The sequence below is a fragment of the Siphateles boraxobius genome, unplaced genomic scaffold (genome assembly GCF_051911475.1).
Source record: "Siphateles boraxobius isolate OS27281-9 unplaced genomic scaffold, OSU_SipBor_1 130, whole genome shotgun sequence".
Taxonomy (NCBI): domain Eukaryota; kingdom Metazoa; phylum Chordata; class Actinopteri; order Cypriniformes; family Leuciscidae; genus Siphateles; species Siphateles boraxobius.
Genome location: NW_027508734.1, coordinates 15,508,602 through 15,530,293, shown reverse-complemented (window position 1 = coordinate 15,530,293; position 21,692 = coordinate 15,508,602). Strand labels below are relative to the sequence as shown.

Sequence of the window (21,692 nt, the reverse complement as noted above, 5' to 3'; positions counted from 1 at the left end):
AGTCTGTAGGTTGACAGGTGTAATTTCCAGAGGAATGCTGGGAAGGAGAGCCCCCAGAGAGACACGTGCAGAGAGGTGTTAAATTCCTCTGTCCATCACTCTTTCTTTCGCAGAAATTTTCATTCATTCATTCAGCCTTAAAAGATTTCTGATCTGTCTGTATCAAATTTAGAGTGGTGCGCTACAGAACGAAAAGGCAGAGAATATAGCAACCCCCCCTCCCCCCCCCCCCCTCCCCCCCCCCCCCCCCCCAAAGGGGGTAAAATTGCCCTTTGAAATGGAAATCTGCAATTCATAGATACCAGCAAGAACAAACACCAGAAGATTGCCAAAGATTTACTTTTGAACAGCCATGGTTTAGTCTTTGTTATTGTGGCATTATGATCATCAAGCTTCACCATATAGTGTAAGAAATTTAAACAACCCCCAGCATCCTAAGAACTAAATTTGCCACGTAACTCATCCTGCACTTTTTGTGCTATAGACATAAATGACACCTCACATTAGGAGCAGACTTTCAGGATTATTGTTTTGTTTAGTTTTCTTTTCATTCCTATGTTTGTTATTTGTGCTTCAGTTCAGTTTAGCCTTTGATTGCTTCCTAGTTCGTCTCCTTTGTAATCGATTACGTTCAGCAGTCTATCATTATGTTTTCCCTGTGTATTTATACTCCCTGTTTTGATAATGTCAGTTTTTGTCCTAGTTTGTGTTATAATGTTAAATTATTTTATGTGCATTCTGTGCATATTCTCCTAGTTTATTAAAAGAAGTTATTGTGAGATATTCTGCATCATGCGTTTATTCTACCATCATGTATGTGACACAGAAAATGTACTGTTTTTTATCTATAAAAATAGATAAAAATGTATATATTCATTCATTCATTCATCGCAGATATGGATTAATTGCCATTTTCATTATTGTTTTTAAAAAATCAATTCATCAAATTTGAGATCAGTCTACTATTACTTTGGAAATTGTCATAAAGCCTTTTTAGTAGTTTTTTCATGAATTATGAATTATTGAATTGAATTATTTTAATTTGAATTTAATTACATGAATTATTTTTTTTGATTATTATTATTACTTTTTTTTTTATATATATCGACTCTGGGAATGACCTCCAATATCTTAGCAAGAGGTCATCAAGTTTTGCAAATGTTTTCATTAACACATCCAGTTGTTATCATCATCATCTCTGTCATTATGGTGAAAAATCCAGCATAAACCAGCATGAAATATATGTTGGACAGGCTGGTTTCTGCTGGTGGACCAGCAGTCATGCTGCTCTCAAGCAAAACTTCCCATGTTGGGGACCAGCAAACCAGCAACCATCCTCCCATGTTTATCCCAGCAAGCAAAACATACCTTATATTGGTCGCCAGCAATCAGAAATCTCTCTTTCTGAAACACACTGTCTTCTAATATGAAACTCTCTTCTCGTACAACTGTCTTTCATTTGTAATCAATTACTCTCTGTTCTCCTCCTCTTCACTTCTTCCATGACTCTGTCCAATTAAGGGCAATATCTCATGATCCTCTCTTTCGTTCTCCTCTTCCTCAAGGTTCTCTTAAGGTGAAGAGTACCACTTCTCTTCCATCAACTGCAATCCTAACTTTGTAATCAGCCTCAGATCGTGTGTGTGTGTGTGTGTGTGTGTGTGTGTGTGTGTGTGTGTGTGTGTGTGTGTGTGTGTGTGTGTGTGTGTGTGTGTGTGTGTGTGTGCGCGTGTGTGTGCGTGTATGGGTCCAGTTTTCTCTACAATGTGGGTGCCATAAACTATATCTTCAAGGAAAACGTCTTTTAATTATACTAAATATTAACTCAAAGAAAATGTAAAAATGTAAAAAGCTTGTGAGTCTTTTTTTAGTTGTATGTGACAGAACACATCATAGAATCAATAAAAAGTCCCCACTATAGTAGAATAAATCTTTTTGAGATGCATGGTACAATCACAGCATGTTGGTGTGCCTTTAAGAACACGTGTGTTTGTGCAATAGTGTGTTTGTGTTTGTGCATGTGTGTGTGGTTTCATGTCCTTCACAGCTAAAGTATCTCAAGAGTCACAGCACACTACAGTAATTACCAGGTGTCTAAGACTCAACTCTAGCTCAATATTATTTTCCTCCAGAACTTAAAAAAGCCTACACAGACACACACATTCACATTAACTAAACCCACACTGTTGGTCAATACCAAACCATATACACCATCAGAGTCAGTCATATTTACAAATATCAAACATTATCGCAAACACACACACACACACACACACACACAAAAAAAGACAGCCAGGCTTTAGTAATCAGGGAGCACGGTAAAGAAAAACAGCAGCCGAGCGCCCAGCTGTGTGAGATAGGACCCGATATCGATCTGTGCTATCACTTCCATTCAGCCAGTAAGCTACTGAAAAAAATACCCACACCTTGGTTTAGAATATATATCCAAATTCTAAAATGTGAAGGTATCAGCAGGTTTATGCCAATGTATAATTCATGTCATTTTAACCACCGACACCTTGGAAGATAAATAATTTACAGATTTTTTTATTTTCTATGACAGCTGGTTAGAGATAGGTCCATGCAGACTTTAATCACGCAATACCCATGCTTTACTGTGTGTGTGTGTGGTTGAGGGGTGTTCTGAATAAGGTCTGTCATTGAAACAAGCTCAAGATATTTATTAAAATACATTAGTAATACCCCCTGTAATTTTTTCAAAAGCTTTTGTGTCTTGAAAAAGGAGGTTGCTAGCGAGTGGCTAAATGCGACTACAGAGGTTGTTGGGGACTTAAACATCATCACACTGAACAGGTAAACTCATACTCACTAATCCGCTATAATCATGCTCTTGCAATCTATTCTAACTTAAACTTTCAGGGGAAATGTTTTGAGAAAGACTGAAAGAGTTGTCGGAAGCTTAACGTTATGCGCCCGTGAGTAGTTTGTTTAGGTTTTTACTTCTGCCGATTGTATATAGGCTTCAAAATTAATTCAAGTTGTGTTTATTTGTGAAGATTATCATGATGAACAAAATGTGTTGGAATCATAAACGTTTGGTGTTCACAAAGCTTATTTTCTGCAATAATCCAAAAGCCAATGGAAAAATCCTATTGGGTTTTTGACAAGGGAACCAGGGTGATGCTAACTTCCAGTTTGGCCAACAAAATATGTCATCACTGCAGTACTCTATTTCTGCACCATCACAGAATTGCAAAAAATATATTTTTAAACAGGTTTCCTGAACACTCCGTCCACCTTATTGTTCAACAAACAGACAGACTCACCCAAAACTTGCGGTTGAGTCAATGTTGCTAAGCTAGGCGGTCTGGGATGTTCAAATATCTGTAAACAGAGCAATGATTATAAATATCAAACTGTGGAAGAAACATATTTAAACACTGAACATTAAAATGACACACATCCACTTTAATGTGTACTCTGATGACATTATTTAAGAGCTGTATTGTTTTTGGACTGCTTATTAGGCTAATAGCGAACCTCTTGTCATCGGTAAGAAAACAAATATGAGTTAACACTATTAATTTGCTTGTGTTTCTGCATCTGAAATTGAAGTAAATAACTGGGGGCGGTTTGTTGCTGTAACCTCACTGTAACTTTGTTTTGTAGTGTGCTAGGCAACTGACTATTTTAACTGAAACTTTTCACTTGTTTTATTCATGACCAACATACTTTGCCTTTGAACTTGTTAATATTATAACTACATGTAATGTAAGCAGAGGTGGAAAGAGTAATAAAATATTCTACTCAAGTAAAAGTACTACTACTTCAATTAAATTTTACTTAAGTACAAGTAAAATTACCGGTCTAAAAATTTACTCAAGTAAAAGTAAAAAGTAGCTCATTTAAAATTTACTCAAGTAAAAGTTACTGAGTTACTTTTTTAACAGCGGGGTGGGGTGGGGGGCTCTCCCGTGTAGGGTTGTAATGGTATGAGATTTTTACAGTATGATAACGTCTCAGATAATATCACGGTTTACAGTATTAATCAATTATTAAATAAACGGTATTATTAAATTATGGTTATTATTATTATTATTATTATCATCAGTTAAAATGACAGTTAAATTAAAGAAAACAGGTTTTTTGGGGGTTGAACAAATGCTTTTATTATAACAAACTTGAAACCATTTGTTTGTTTTGTTTATTAAAATTTCAATAGAGCATGTCTAGTCAATTAAATTCAATAATTGATAATGAATTAGATTAACAACTAATTTTTAACATTAATAAAAAAAAATTTAAGAATAATATAGTCCTATGAAATGTATTTTATTCAGAAAATTAATGTTTCTTTTTATGATTTAATCCAAATATATTATCAAAAACAGTGGCAATCAAATGAAAATTTAAACTTGTGTCCTTTTATTTTTTGGGGAAGAGCTGCAAAAAACAGATTTACTAAATTAAACCATGGACAAAAAATATATGCCTTAATTAATGTTTAAATAAATTGTATTATTATTGGTGTGGTTGTTATTATTATTTTGAGAAGTACGTTCTATTGTATGCCTATAATAGTAATATATTTCTGTCATAATTTCTCTTAGTTAAACCAAACTTTTATTTTGACGGGTTGTAGTGAAGACATGTTTCAAAGTGTAAGCCTATTTGACAATGGTTTTTCTCAAATAAAATGATGAAAATGCTCATTAGGCGTTCTCTCAGAGCAGATCTGGAAATGCTCATGTATTCATCTTGTAGGACTACTCAAATTGTTTGTGAGAGCTGAAACACCACGCGTACTTGAGTATGTAGTAAACAAAGCGGAGCAGCTCATTCACACCGATTCACAGAAACGCAGAACAAGCAGGTTATATATTTACATAGCAGTATTTTTTCGCTTAAATATTCACAGACCATGTCGCGATTGGATTTATTGCACAGTTCTACTTTCCATGTATTCATCCATCCATCATTTTGCATGTTTTACGTGACATCTTCTGCGTTATGTAAATTCCATTTTCATGACTGGATTCCGGGATTCCCTCTGCATCACGATTACGTAAGTCATTCGGCCTTACGTTATAATCGGGACATACCTTTATCTGCAGGAGGGATGGTGTCCTATGTATCCTCCTTTTGCAGCCACTTTGTGTCCACATTTTTTGCAAATTGGATATCTATCCTCGAGGACAACCACACTTTTTTACATCCAAAGTATTTCCATACTGGCCTTAATTCGCTTGATAAAAATTCGAGGGCGCTTCGCTTTCAGCTTCAGCTGAGTCTGCGTCATCATTTTTGCGCGTTTGTTCTCCCGCCCTTCAATCAATGCAGTAGTTTCCGGAGTGTGATTTTTTTTCTCCCTTGTATTATTATTTTTTTCTCAGTAACGGATATGATTTCAAATGTAGCGAAGTACAATACTTCAAACAAAACGTACTTAAGTAAAAGTAAAATTACAGATTTTAAAAACTACTTAAAAAAGTAGAAGTAGCCTTCACAAAAAAACGACTCAATTACGTAACGCGAGTAAATGTAATTCGTTAAGCCCAATTTATACTTCTGCTTCGAACTGACGCCGTAGCTACGGCGTAGGCTGTGCGTAGCGCGCGTACCCTCCGGCGTACCCTGACGTGCACCTCTCCAAAAATGTAACAACGCGTCTCTTCTACGTGGACGCAAGCGCTGTGATTGGTCTGCTCAAACCGCTTCCTCGGGTTTCACATACTCCCTCTGCGTGCGTCAACGCTGACAACGACGCAGAAGTATAAATTAAAACCAAAGCGTAGTCTACGGCGTAGAGGCTCCGGCGTAGGTCCGACGCAGAAGTATAAATCAGCCTTTACTTTCCACCTCTGAATGTAAGAGAAAACGAACGATGTAGTAGTGCATCATACATCGTTAAGCTATTGACAATAGACAATGGACCAATAATACAAAACACCTACAAAAGATTAAGGACTAATGTGACTTTTAAACTGCTTTCTGTGTAGACAGCTCACTAGATTTTCCATGAAAACCAGTACTATAGGTCAATCTTTTATAGACCTAAAACAGACCTGCTGTCAAGCAAATGCAGTGTGAACATCTGTCGGCTCTCACAACACAGTGCTGCAGTCAGAGTTGACTTCCGGTTGGGTCATGTAATGACAGAGGGCCCCAGCGCGTGCTTACACTTACAGAGCTCTGGTTACTCAATGCTGTTGTGTGCTGGGAAGAACATTTCACTCCCAGAGTCCCTGCGATGAATTATTCAGACAGGTGGTCTGCATATGAATGCCAGGAAAAGTAAATATACTGGACCCCAAAGCCTTCAATATGCTGGGTATCCTTGACAGTTCCCGCTCTCTCTCTTTCTCGCTCTCTCCGAGGGTACGGTATGCGGCCTATCTTTAAAGTCGGCATAAAACAGAAGTTGTGATAGACGTTTATCCAAGTGAATTGGCTTCTTGAACAAGAACAAATTTAGGGCAGAACTTGAATTTTTCAATCAGGAATTAAACAGATAATAGTCGTTTGATATTGCTGTGATCTCGTGTGAGTCACAGGTTGTCCCGCCCACATCAATTGAGACAAAATGTCGTGGCAAGAGAAAGAGGAAGTTATTTTGATTGACGAAGGACACATGAATGTGAAAAAAATACGATATGCACAAATAAATTATTTATAATAAATACTGCAAAATTTCATTAAAAAAAATATGAGAATTGTCCATTTTTATTTGACTGAAAGAAAAAAAAAACTAAAACAACAGGAAAAGTTTATGCATGCTGAAGTCCTCAAGATCAACATATAATGAAACTGCTTGGCAGGGCTGGATTAACCATACTGGAATTTGGACATGTGTCTATCCTATAAATAAATAAAAATATTCTAAAACATTTTTTTTAGATATCGGCCTACACTACCGATCAAAAGTTTTGGGTCAGTAAGATTTTTTATCATTATTATTTACATTTTTTTGTTTTACATTGTATGAAAGTGGTCAATTGAATGAATTTGAAATAAATGTTAATTTTTTGAACATTCTATTCATTAAACATTTTAATGAACATAATATATTAAACAGCAAACTGTTTTCAACATTGATAATAATGAGAAATGTTACCTGAGCACTAAATCCGCACATTAGAATGATTTTTGTAGGATCATGTGACATTGAAGACTAAAGTAATGATGCTTTAGTCTCAGAAGAGAGTGGTGTGTCACGCTTTGTAACTGAGGTGCGTTAAGACAGGCAGATGCAAAAATTACAATCTTCTCTCCATTATTCCCATCAACATTTAAAATCCCTCTCTTTCTCCCTCTCTCGATTTCACACACACACACACACACACACACACACACACACACACACACACACACACACACACACACACACACACACACACACACACACACACACACACACACACACAGAATCAATCTCCATTCAAAATCAGCCATGTAACTGCTGTAAATTAGTCTGCTGTAATGAAACCCGTTTAACAATAAGAGACCAGAGGGATTCAATGCGGTGTCGGTGAAGGATGGGCAATAGAATCGGTGATCGACTATACATGTCATACACACACTCTGCCAGTCAAAAGTGGTCACAACACCTCATTCATATATTTAAAAAAAATTTGAGACTTCAGAATAAGAGTAAAGCTTAGAGTAAAACTATCACACTTTGTAACGGTATGCCGGTTTATCGCGATATTGACATGTACGATTATAATATCGTGAACATTTGTTTATCCACGGTTTTAGAAGAAAAAAATGAAACCAGATCTCACCTGCGCATATGCAACTTCTTTCCACTTGACTGCGTAGACTCCACCCATACATGTACAGCTGTGAAAATGTCTGAGACAGAGGCTGTGAATTCTAATCTATTTCCCCCGCCGAAAAGAAAGTTAAAATCTGCAGTGTGGGAATACTTTGGGTATCCAAAAAACGAACGCGAAGATGCATATCCAGTTTGCAAGAAATGTGGACGAAGAGTGGCTGCAAAAGGAAGAAATACGTTGAACATGTTATATGTTATATATTCATATTCGCGATAAAGAATAAAGAAATAAAGATAAAAAATAAAGATTCCATTTATAACTTAAGGCCGTATTGTTTCCGTGTTGCAGAGGGGATTTACAATAAAACGCAGATGTCACGTAAAAAGAGCAAAGATGGATGAATAAATAAAAAAATATAGCTGTGCAATAAATCAAATCGTTATTTGCGTCTATGAATATACAGCTCAAAAGACTGCTATATGTATTGAAATCTATATTCTGCGTGTCTGTGTGAATGAGCAGCGCCGTTTCGCCTAGCTTACATTCTTCAAGTAGCTGCCACTTTCCCTGATAGCAGCTTTGCTCTTGGCATTCTCTCCACCAGCTTCATGAGGTGCCACTCGGCATGCTATGGGCTGGCTGCTTTGTCTTCACACTCAGCTCCAACTTATCCATTTAACTCATCTTTTCCAAATGACTTCACATTCTTTTTTTAAATGTTTTTTTTTTGTCATTTAGTGCCATTCAAATCAAAAAAGGATTTTTAAATTAAATGTTGTCAATACATGAGTATACGTTTCAAGCATTTCAGCAAAAAAACAACAACAAAAAACCCTGTAAAGAAACGTTTGCATTTTCGATATACGAATAAGAGTGAATGTGTGCACATTTTTTAAATAAAATTTTATTTTCAAAATTGATTCCTTTCTAACTACAACTAGACCTAGAACTTCTTTTATCATTCTTATTTATTTATTCACTTAAATTCCTTTAATTCTGTCTTTGGATGGTTTATATAAGCTTTTTACTTGTGTGAAGTGTCCTTGGAGAGCATGTGGGAAAAAGCATGAGAGGACATGGAGGAAAGAGTGTGAGCTGATTTGACGCGAACAGGGCCAGACCTTGGAGAATCGGTGCGAAAGAAAGAGCATATTGAGAGAGAGAGGAGGATTTCTTTGTGTGCACGTAATGAAGTCTGTCTGCAGCTTGCTGGCTCTCTGGTGTAAAGATCCGGATTCAGCCCATTGAACAGGTATGATAGACTAAATCTGTCACCATTCATGATGGTTTCTTGAACAAAGCTTAAACCAAGACCAAGACAAAGAAATAACTCTCAGTGGAGAATCAGAACTGACCACGCTGTTAAATCCATGACCGGGCTTGACACATATCTCACTCAGTCACCACTTTTTCCTCATAACACTCTCAAATATTAGAGTCCCTTACTGTATAAACATTTATAGAAGACTTTATGGTGCCTGCAATGGAAGCTTCTTCATTTTCCTCTCAATAGTTCCCTACCGATTTTAAGGTTAAATATGGCGCTGACATGTTCTTGGCAGATTTTTTTTAGCTTCATCCATATGTCTGCCTTGGAAGCGAGAGCAAAATGGAGAGAGAGAGAGAGAGAGAGAGAGAGAGAGAGAGAGAGAGAGAGAGAGAGAGAGAGAGAGAGAGAGAGAGACAGAGTGAGTGACAGAAGTGTGTTGTCACATCCAAAGTGTTACCTCAAGGGACAAGGTAGGATGAAATGTACTGTCTTCACCATCAAGTGGACGATTTTTGGAATGCCCTGAGCCAAAGTTTTCTACAGATGCAGTAACCCACAAAGACTCGGACACACACACAAATGTTTTGAGTCGCTTGTACCAAACAGGAGGTAAAACTATGAGTCATATGAATGTGTGCACTCTGAATGAGAGTCTTCAGACAGCCTTTCGCCCAGAACCCATTATTACAAACAAGAATTGATCCTGTCAAACCAAGACTGGAGAGAAAATTACAGTCTTTCTCTTTTTCCATCTACCCCCCCACCCCCCCCCCCCCTCTCTCTCTCTCTCTCTCTCTCTCTCTGCAGAAAATAATGCAGATAACTGTTGTATTACAGCAATAGGATTCAATATTGAAGTGATTTTCATAAACATAGTCATTAGCAACTCTGACAGGAAGGTCCCTGGCATTATGCTCTTCCGGATGAACGACACACTGATTTAACCACTTCATTACCCAACATGCATTTGGTTTAGCTTTAGGTTAGTTTTTTTTTGTTGACAATTCTCCATGTAATCCACATCAATTTAGGCAATGGATTTTTTGCGTTGTAAAGACTGCATTTGAATATGTATAACAGTACTTCCAAAATTTTCCCTCAGCCTTTTTTCTGGCTGTCGTACATGTCTGTGCTGCCACCTCTGCATAACCAGCTCTGCAACAGAGGAACACTCTTAATTGGCCAGCGATATCATTAAATTACCCCACCAATAGCCTTCACAGAGTTTACTTGATGTGACTATCTGCTTATGCAGTCTGCATTTCATAATGCTCTCCATCTCTCTTTCCTTAAAGGGATAGTTCACCTAAAAGACCAGGGATTTAACATGCTTGTTTACAAACATCCATTTACTTCAGCCCTGAGATAAATCTATACAGATTGAAGCCATAAAGGATCACATATTCAATATATGAATAATTAATCTCGCTCAGTATCCTTTGATCACATGGTGTTCATACATGACTGATAATCACTTATTAAGACGTACATGCCCTACGTTGATACAGCCCGACTGAAATGTTTCCTTAGGGAATTTTATCTGAATTAATGGATTTCAGTTCAACAAAGGTTAAAGTCAACATGAAGTGGCATTCACACCCCATTAAGCAAATGTAATATAGCATACCTTTGAGTGAAACGGGATTAAAACAGGGAAAAAAGGATTCAATTGGACATGGCTTGACATGAGCTCATTAGCACATTCCAAACTACGTATTTAAAAAAAATCTAGCTTAGCAATCTATATATGAATAAAACTTCATTATACTTTATTTTACCAGTGGCCAATATAGGTTTGAAGGGCTATGAAATACATGAAACGGATTGAAAGTCATGCTGACCCACGAGAGAATCGTGATATAAGAAGGTCTCTAATACATGCCTATATTTATTTGATAATGACATATGCACAACAAAGTTAGAACCATGGATTAGGAGGACCATGTCAAATTTTAGTCAACAGCACCTTTCTTCCCAGTCTGTCTGTAACAGTTTTTAGTTTCTGTCTCTATGAAGATTTAAAGAAAAAAAAAAATTTGAAAAAAAATACAAAGAGAATATATGCCACACACCATGAAACTGTTTAAACATCTTCATCAATAATTAGTGTTACTCAGACAGTTGGCTTCAATAACAAACCAAGCACAGAATTATAAACACTCAGTTGACTATAGATGCCAGAACCACATCATGTGTGGGTGGTAAACAACTACTAAAAAGTTTTAAATGAGCTTAAATATACCCCTAAAAATAATTCAAGATGCGGTTATCAACACTAAACTCAAAGACTAAATCAAATACGATCTTCATCGGCAGAGAAACAAAAGAGCAGAGAACATGGTTTGATGCACAAGAAATGCATTTACAATAATATCAAAACATGCTGAGCTCCTCGCTGTATAAATCAGCACAGCACTAGACATCTGCACCAGACATCTATAAGTATTAACAGCAAGAGAAGCGATTGCCTAGATTGTTTTGTCCTGGAAAATCACCAAATAGTTTTGAATAACAATTTATCACAGCTATGTTGCAAAGTGCCTGTTTTTAATCCTGCTCTTCTCCTAGTCCAAGTCCAAAAATCTATTAAATGGATGTTTTGTAATGGAGTGACTATAGACCAATTGCTTTTGCACAGGCCAGTATTTCAGCTCCAATATATCAATTATTTGTTGAGGAACTGGTTGCCGGTGTTGGCGTACCTCCAGATGCTTCTGGCTAACTTTCTCAGCAATGTCTGTCTGTGTGTGAATGGTTCCAAAGGCTCAGAGGAAAGGTAATCAATATCCAAGTCTGTCTCCCTGACAATATAAAAAACAACAATAAAGAGGCACCATAGTGGCCAGGGGTTATTAAAAGCACAATTATTATTGTGTTTTTGTATAAAACACATTATTGTATATACTTTAGCCCAAGGATACAGCAAACCCCAAGTATTAAAAGCATAAATTAATAAATGTGAATGCATATCAATGTACTAAACTCACTCAGAAAACCCTGGCAATTGCAAAGTGACGCCCAGGCAACGACAATCAGAGTTTTGCAAGCTCAAAAACCACTCAAAATTTTTTTTTCAGAGAACACATCATTAACTCGATAACTGATTTGGTTTAATGGAAATGGTAGGGAATGGAAGTTTATGTTCAACCTGTCATCCCAGTTTTGGTCAAACCTTAAAAGGGCACAGATCTGACAGGGGGTATCAATTTCTGTCAGTGTGAACATCAAAAGATGGTGCTTGACGGTGTGATATGTAGATAAAAGGTCTGGACAGAAGTCAGAGTCAGAACAGTGTCAGTCAGGACACCACAGCTGACATTCCTCTGCAGTCAAACACACACAATGAGGAGGAATAATCACTCTTTCGTCCTCCCCTCTCCTCAGGTGTGTGGACTCTGAGCCGTTTATCTGACAGCGTCAATCTCACCGTATGCGGTCTCACCACAGACTGAAGGGAGACTGCGGTCGGCACTTGAACCGCATACAAGGCCACACTAGTTATGTGGTTACTTTTCATTTACATGCAGATGCTTTTAAATTTATTTAAAGTACTTTCAGCTTACATTTGTATGCATATAGCAGATGCTTTTATCAAAAACAAAGTGAATTCAAACCATGCATCTTTTTCTTAGAACTCGAACCATTGCCATGCTAGAAACACGTACACTGCAGAAAGAAAAAAAATCTGTGAAACGTACAGTAAAAGAACGGCAGCTGTAGTTACCAGAACTTTACCGTAAAAACATATGGTAGCAACATTTTTAGTTTTACAGATTTAAATAAATATATTTCAATAACTGAAATACATGATAAAATACCAAATTAATAAAATCATTTTTTTTTTACCTTCATAATATACTGACAACCTTAAAAGCACAGGTGGTACACAAAATTCCACTTGATAAAAAGTTAATCACAATTAGCTTTTCCACAAGCTGAGGTAAATGCTAATAATATAGAAAGTGCACATGCACACAAATACAAAATCCCGTCATTGGTAACACAATAAATAAATGGGAACACAATGCTAAAATAATACAATAAACATCGATTGAACAACATAGGATGTAACATAATACCCTATGTACATAAATGACTAGAAAGAACTAAGAAAAAAATAGCTAATAAATAATATAAGTGAAAATATAGAATTCTAAGTCAATTTCCAAATTTGTTTTGTAGATTATAAGATAACTTGTTCTTATTCACTTCCAAAAACTTTTAACAGTATTTTAGTGTGAAATTACATAAAATGTTTCATTAGATCTTTTACAGTTTTTTACTGTGTAGACTAGAGTAAGGGGACATTCCGTAAACCATTTAAATGATTTTATTATAGCATTTTCATCATTAAAATTACGATCATTTTTATGTTATTGGTTGTATATATATGAGTTCACTCTCATTGTGGTGACGCAAACTGGTCTTCTAAACACATAAACTCTCATACACACACACAAAGTTACGCCTTTCACACCTTTGTGACTTTGGTCCTCTTGCACTTCCTCTCGAGGGAGAGAAAATAAAGGGATATTGTGGAGGGAGGACATATTTGAACTGGAGCTTCAAACAAACTACTGCAATTAATCATTCCTCCCAGAACATCTCGCTTCCAATCAAGGCTGAGGCTTGAGCTCTATTACCTTTAAAGACAATGTGACCCTCAATAAAGAGGATGAGAGCCCTGCGAAAATAACCAACAGTAGAATTGGTATTAAGTAGCAATTTACAAGACGAAAGAAGCATTGTACTCTTTTCTGATCTTTTTCACTTTGTGTCCAACAAATATCCGTATAATGACATAACTTATTAATTACTCCTTAAAAGTTTAACTTCGCCAACTTTCAACCCACTTTGTATTCTTACAATGACAGTAGTATATGTAAATGAACAATGTTTACTCATTCTCTGTGTTACCTGGACCAAGGAATTCAGGTTTACTTGTCTGGATGTTGCAAAATGCATCAATCAGACGTTTGACAGCTCAAGGGCTTTCGTAAAAACTATAGATTATACTTTTTTGCATCCGCACCCACGGACAGAGAATTATTAGCACAACAGTTATCGTAAGGGTAGGTTTATCACTGAAAATTGTATCGTGGTAATATGTCTATACTTTAAACAGCATTATGGTAAAAATGGATCACTATCGGAGCAGCTTTCTTACCTGTATGATACAGTGTTTTGCTTTTGGGAGAAACTGACAGAACGGCACTTTCTTTCAGTTTTTCCCTTCCGTTTGGCTTAGAATACTGTTTGCTGTCATCCAGTTTGAAATGTCGAATACAAACAGAGAGATTTTTCTGATTTTCCATTGTGGCATTTTCGCGATATTTACGATCCTTTGCAGTCTTTAGTCGCTAGATCCTTCACTGGAAAGCAAAAATAACTTACACTTGCTAAACGTTTATGCTTTAATTCTTGCAACCGGGAAAATTGCAAGTCCACACCATTATGACGAATAGTTTGCTACGAAGTATTTCCTACTAAAGCAAGGTGGTATGTGACTCTGGAAAACTTAGCCATAGCAGACTCACAGAGTGAACAGGGAGGAACTAAATACATGGTGGTGACAAACTAAATGTTGAACAGCTGTGATGGAGGATTATTGTCAATGGTGACTGATGAGTAGCGAGAAAATACAAACAATTGAAAACATACTAAAAGTCCATGAAAACGAAACGTCTCGGTTACGTATGTAACCCTAGTTCCCTGATAGGGAACGAGACGCTGCGTCAAACGCTGCGGGAACGCCCCTGCGTTGTGCGTCATGAAGCACGTATGGAATCAGCCCAATGGAGAGATGAAACGTCATAGGCGGGTGACGTCATCGACCAGGAAACTATAAAGCACCCCAAAAACACAAGCGCATTAGCTTCTGATAGGCTTGAAGGAAGCGCTAACGGGAGTGCCGGGAGTATGGCGGAGCGACGCAGCGTCTCGTTCCCTATCAGGGAACTAGGGTTACATACGTAACCGAGACGTTCCCTTTCAAGGGAACTTCGAGCTGCGTCAAACGCTGCGGGAACGCGAATACCCACGTCGCCATAGGACCAAATGACCGTCATGTGAGACTAGCGCACAGAGGACGAGAGCACCTGTGCCCCAGGGGTAGAGCTTAAGTCTAGGTCATAGAACTTAATAAAAGTATGCGGTGAAGACCATCCAGCCGCATCACAAACATCACTCAGGGAAACCCCCGACAAAAGAGCTTTAGAAGCAGCCATACTCCTGGTAGAGTGAGCTCGGACAACCAAAGGTGAAGGCTGGCCAGCCGACTCATAAGCAAGTGAGATAGCCTCAACCACCCACTTGCTCATTCTCTGTTTAGACGCCGGACACCCTTTCCTGGGTGGCCCGAAACATACAAAAAGTTGTTCTGATTTCCTCCACAGGGCAGCTCTGTGGACATAAGCGTCTAATGCCCTAACAGGGCAGAGTGAATTAAGTTTCTCCTGGTCCGATGACATAAATGGAGGAGGACAGAAAGCCTGCAGAACCGTAGGTCTAACAATATTAGTAGGAACCTTAGGAACGTAACCTGGTCTAGGATGCAGAAAAGCTTTAACCATGCCAGGTGCAAATTCCAGGCACGAGGGTGAAACCGACAGAGCCTGCAAATCTCCGATTCTTTTTAGTGAAGAGATAGCAAGCAAAAAGATAGTCTTAAAAGTGAGAAACTTCTCGGGAACTTCTTCGATAGGTTCAAAAGGAGCTAGGGAAAGACCTTCTAATACAATGGCCAGATCCCAAGTCGGCACCCTCGTACGAACTGCTGGCCTCAGCCTCAAAGTGCCACGGAGGAAACGAGTTATAAGCGGGTGTCTCCCAAGAGAGACTCCACTGAAAGGGACGTGGTAAGCAGCTAGTGCCGCCACATACACCTTTAGTGTGGAGGGGGATAACCCTGTGGAGAAGCGCTCCTGCAGGAATTCCAGCACTGCACCCACTGGGCAGTTAACTGGGTCCTGCAGGTGTTCTCCACACCAAGAAGTGAAAAGTTTCCACTTCAAGGCATAAAGCTTCCTCGTGGATGGAGCTCTGGAGTTAAGAATGGTCTCAACAACCTCGGTTGAGAGACCGGAGTCTATGAGCTGGGCCCCCTCAGAGGCCAAGCCCACAGTTTCCACAATTCTGGGCGGGGGTGAAGTATCGTGCCCCCCGCCTGGGAGAGTAGATCCCTCCTGACCGGGAGCTCCAAAGGAGAACCGTCCAGGAGAGAAATCAGGTCCGCAAACCATACTCGGGCCGGCCAGAACGGGGCTACTAGTAGTAGACTGACCCCGTCCCGGCGGACCCTCTCCAGAACTCCTGGTAACAGAGCAATCGGGGGAAAGGCGTACAGACGTGACCTCGGCCACGGCTGCACCATAGCATCCAACCCCAGGGGGGCTGGAAGAGTGATGGAGAACCACCGATGACAATGAGTGGTCTCCTTGGAAGCGAATAGGTCCACCTCGGCGCGACCGAAACTCAACCAAAGGAGCTCCACCACCTCGGGGTGGAGTCTCCATTCCCCTGGCCTCGGCCCCTGCCTCGACAGGGAGTCTGCTACCACATTCAAATACCCAGGGAGATACATTGCTCTCAGAGATAGTAGCTTCCCTTGGGACCACAGGAGGATCTGACGGGCCAACTTGTAAAGCCGGCGAGACCGCAGGCCCCCCTGATGATTTATATAAGAGACCACCGACGTGTTGTCTGATTGAACTAACACATGATGGCCTCTCAGGTCTGTTAGGAAGTGTTTCAGAGCCTGAAACACAGCCAACATCTCTAGACAATTTATGTGCCACGAAAGATGATGATCCTGCCACAGACCTTGGGCTGGGCGACCACTCATGACCGCCCCCCACCCTGTGAGGGAAGCATCCGTCGTTAGCGTTATGCGACGACAAAGAGCCCCCAGCACAGGACCTTTGGATAGGAACCAAGTTTCTCTCCACATGACCAGAGCACGAAGGCAGCGCCGCGTGACTTTGAACGTGCGGAGCGGATTTCCCCTCGGGGAGAATCCCTTGGTCCTGAGCCACCACTGTAGCGGTCTCATGTACAACAGGCCGCAAGGTATAACGTTGGACGCTGCTGCCATCAGACCCAACAGTCTCTGAAACTGCTTGACAGTGAGTAGCTGGCCTAGCTTCACTTGTTTCACAGCTGAGAGAATCGAAGCGATGCGGGTCGGAGAGAGTCGCGCCCGCATCGATACCGAATCCCAAACGACACCCAGAAAAGTGGTCTTCTGGGAAGGAGATAATACACTTTTCTTTGCGTTCAGCCTCAACCCCAACTTTCTGATATGAGCGAGGACGACATCTCGATGCCGAACCGCCATCTGCTCGGTCTGAGCTAAAATCAACCAATCGTCGATGTAATTGAGAATACGAATGCCCTGAAGCCTCAGAGGCACTAGTGCTGCATCCATGCATTTCGTGAAAGTGCGGGGAGATAAAGCTAGGCCAAACGGAAGAACCCTGTACTGGTACGCCTCGCCCCCGAAGGCGAACCTCAGGAACTTCCTGTGTTGTGGAAGGATGGACACATGGAAGTATGCGTCCTTCAGATCTATCGTGACAAACCAGTCCTCGGACCTGATTTGAGACACGATCTGCTTGATAGTGAGCATCTTGAATTTTAGCTTCCCTACCGAGCGATTCAATATGCGCAGGTCTAAAATTGGACGCAACCCCCCATCCTTCTTTGGAACGATGAAATATCGGCTGTAATAACCTGACTCCAAACTGGGAGGAGGAACCCGTTCTATAGCCTCTTTTTGAAGGAGCGTTTTCACCTCTTGTTCCAATACCAGAGCCTGCTCGGGGCCCACCACTGTGTGCAGAACCCCTCTGAATTTTGGTGGACGACACCTGAACTGGATAGCATAACCCTTTTCTACTGTCTGCAGGACCCAATGAGATATTTTTGGAAGGCTTTTCCACTCTGCCAGAAATTCTACTAAGGGTACCAGCCTCTCGAGACTGGCCTCTGGTGTAACTTGAGCAGCAGACGCAGCGCCCTGTAACGGCGCACCGGCAGGGAACAACTGGTCTGACCGCTCTGAGACCCTCCTCAGAGGGAGCGAGCGTCCCTCGGGAAAGCGCTCGCTGGGATCGTCTGTGCCCCGGCATAAAGGCGGGGTTGGCAGAACGAGCCCCTGAGGGCACCGAGGAGGAATGGGCACCGTAAAAAGAGGTGAACACCTTTCCGCCTCGGTGGGGACCACCCTCAGCATCCTGAACGGCTTGGCGTCAGGACTTCTTCTTAGCCGAAGCCTTCTTAGCCAATATAACTGTCCTCAGATCAGTTCTACTGGGAGAAGGCTTCGGCTGAGAGTGTCGCGGCTGAGCCCACTGTCCAGCAGGGGGAGCACGAGACGCGACACTCTGCCTCTGCTGCGCTCTATGTGATGAGCTCGAAGACGGCCGGGGCTGCTCCCGCCCAGCAGCCCCAGGGACATGAACTTTAAGGGGAAGAAACTTTTTAAAAGCTGCAGTTTGTTTCTTTTCTTCTTGGAATTTATCGATAACTGAATTCACAGCATCACCAAACAACCCCATGGGAGAAAGAGGAGCATCTAAAAGAAAAGCTTTTTCTCTCTCTTTAATATTAGTCTGATTTAACCACAAATGTCTTTCTGCGGCCACCAGAGCTGCCATAGAACGACCCATTAATTTGGCCGATTCTCTGGTGGCACGCAGGGATAAATCAGCAGCCTGACGCAGTTCGCGAACTACATCAGTACTGACCTCCTCACTCTCACTCATGTCCCTTAGCAGATCAGCCTGGTATGCCTGCAAGATTGACATAGTATGCAGACATGACGCAGCCTGACCTGCTGCCGAATATGCTTTACCCACCAAAGCCGAAGTGTTTCTTAAAGGCTTGGTGGGTAATGCCGGTGCCTTAAAAGATGATGCTGCTTCGGGGGAGAGATGGCTCGCAAGCGTCTCTTCCACACGAGGCAACGCACCATAACCATGAGCCTTGGCTCCCATAATATTAGCGTATGTTGAAGTCTGGGGACTAAACACTCTATATGACACCGGTTTTCTCCATGATTTCGACACCTCGGTGTGGAGATCATGGAAAAACGGCAGGCACCGGCGTGGAGGCTGCACACGTGACGGCAAAAATCTCTCATCCAACTTTGATTTAGAAACAGACTCCTGTCTAGTCACTGGCCATTCAATATTAAGTTTTTCAACAGCTCTTGTTAACACCTCCATAAGCTCATCACTCTCAGGAGTGTGGGGTGGCGAATCCTCCACATCTCCCTCAACACCAACAACATCAAGTTCCTCAGAACTGGATAGCATTGGTGCCTCAGCCCGAGCGGAAGAAACCGCAGCGCGTGCTTCCGAACCCGGGACTGAGGCACTGGATCTCACAGGTGAAGGGAGAGATAAGGCAGAGCCCGTCTCAAACCCCGCTGTGAGATCCATCTGCGATCCCCACGATAAGCGCCGCCGCTCTGCCTCGGCAGAAGCGGGACCCGAACCGCGGGGAGCGCGCACCGAACCGCTCTCCTCAAAGAGCGACCGGCGGGAGCGGAGCGTCCTTAACGGCAAACGCTCGCAATGCTCACAGTCTGCTCCCTCGAGAGCAAACTGGGCATGCTGAACTCCCAAACAAACAACACAAAGATCATGTGTATCCCCGCTCGTTAAATAACGCGAGCAGGGAGGAACACACTTTCTAAACTGCTGTTCGTCCGCCATAATCTCTCAATATATATATATATAGGGATAAATTGTTTGTGTGGTGCAGGGTATGTAAGACAGACAATATCACACAGGGACAGATTCACATGTAGCGCGACTGAAAGCACAGAAGCTAATGCGCTTGTGTTTTTGGGGTGCTTTATAGTTTCCTGGTCGATGACGTCACCCGCCTATGACGTTTCATCTCTCCATTGGGCTGATTCCATACGTGCTTCATGACGCACAACGCAGGGGCGTTCCCGCAGCGTTTGACGCAGCTCGAAGTTCCCTTGAAAGGGAACTAAAGGTGAATGAGTGCAGATGACTGTGACAGATGGCAACATACCCAGTGCATTATGGCTGTTGAAGTTTTCTTACCTATTTGGCAAAATGGAAGGCAACAGCCTCTTTTCTCAGTTTTCTCTAGTCAGGTAGTATTGATTTCAAAAATTGTTTAGCCTTTCTACTTTATAGGCAGCCAAGTTTTATTGAAAGCCCATTTTGCCAGCGAAGAACCCCTTTAACCTGCCCGCAAATAAACAAAGTGCATCATGGTATTTGTCTCACAGGAAAATGTAAAGACAAGTGTGCTTATGATAATATAAGCTGCTTTTGATGCATCCATCAAAAGATATAAAAATCATAGCATTTAATTCATAGATGATATTTGTAAGTAACAGCCAGAAAACTTATTTCAACATCCAAAATTATCATCATGCTATCACTTTTTATTTGAAGTTATTTAAATAATGAGTAAAAATTCATAGCAATCAATTTACATATGATTTTGTAAATAATAAAGTGGCCAAAGTCACTGTGCACTGTGATTTATAATGGACTTCATTAGTTTGTTTGAGTTTTAGCTATTTAAAAAGATATTTTTAATTTCAAATTTTAGAAATCGCTTCCAAAGAATCATGAATATATCCATTCTTGATTTGAGATTGAGCACAGACTATGATTAAACAGATAAGTGACTCTGCTATTACACTTGCAAAGATTATTATTACACAAAATTTCTTCCATTCAGCCATTTTAATGAAACAAGAGGAGATAGGTGGCTGAAAAAATCTCTTTAACTGAAAAACAGACAGCACTTTCTTTGTACACTGATAATTAGTTGGAAACCAATTTCCATCAAAAGCTGCCTAGGTGAACTCTTTTGCTGACTGACACAAACCAATCTTTTAAAAGATGAAAACGGTTCTGAGACTTTGTATAGCCTAAATGAGAAAGTGTAATAAAAAAAACTAGTTGAAATCCTAAGCCCTGTTTTAATGAGGGCAGTGTTTGCCTGAATCTAATTACCTGGTGTTTCCCCAAGCTACATTAAGACCAATGTAAAACATAATAGATAATATTGAACTAGATGGAAGCTGCTGTGTTAAAGCTGCGATGTTTGAGGTTGTTTATCTGTTGTCTCTGAGTCCCCTGGCCTCCACATTGCAGGCGCTGTGAGGACCAGACAGAAGACACACAGCATGCACAATGAGGAGAACAGAGAACTCCAGATTGGACGCCTGCTCAATAAAGACACTGCAAATAAGTTAATCTGCAAATTAATTGCATTGTGTTGTTTTAACTGACTGTTTTTTCAGACTGTGTAAAATTACCATGGAAAGCTTTATATTTTAAAAAATTAAAGCTTAATATTTAAAATCAGATAAATAAAAGAGGCCATTTGATGGTTCAAACTGAAAATCTAGCAATTCAAAGAGAAGATGTAGGAACACTCCATCTTCATTTAATTCATATTGTCGGAAACTAAATTTAGGAATGTAAACATTAAGAAAATAACTTCAAACAAAAAGGTCAAAAAGTGAATTACCTATAGCATGATCATGGTTTTCGAGGCATTGCAGATGACCTTCAGAAAAACCTTTGATTGGCTTTTAATGTCTATTAATGTATTTGCACCAACATAATTTATGTACAAACCCACATAAAGGTTATTCTAAAGCAAAACATTTAAGAAATACCACA

At 40.3% G+C, this 21,692-nt stretch overlaps 1 protein-coding gene across 6 annotated transcripts in view; it reads right to left on the bottom strand.

The window, feature by feature from the left end:
* The window catches only part of htr2cl1 (5-hydroxytryptamine (serotonin) receptor 2C, G protein-coupled-like 1), a 113,655-nt gene that overhangs the window by 51,437 nt on the left and 40,526 nt on the right, over positions 1-21,692 (bottom strand). For 2 of the 6 annotated variants that reach the window (XM_077228100.1, XM_077228103.1), the window contains exons 2-3: positions 7,746-7,956; positions 3,288-3,345 (exon numbers count right to left, since the gene is read on the bottom strand). The exons of 2 other annotated variants lie outside the window; for them this stretch is intronic. The gene's annotated coding sequence lies outside the window, so the exon portion shown is untranslated. The remainder of the gene's footprint in view (positions 1-3,287; positions 3,346-7,745; positions 7,957-21,692) is intronic. 2 more of the 6 variants (XM_077228099.1, XM_077228101.1) reach the window with 1 other exon arrangement.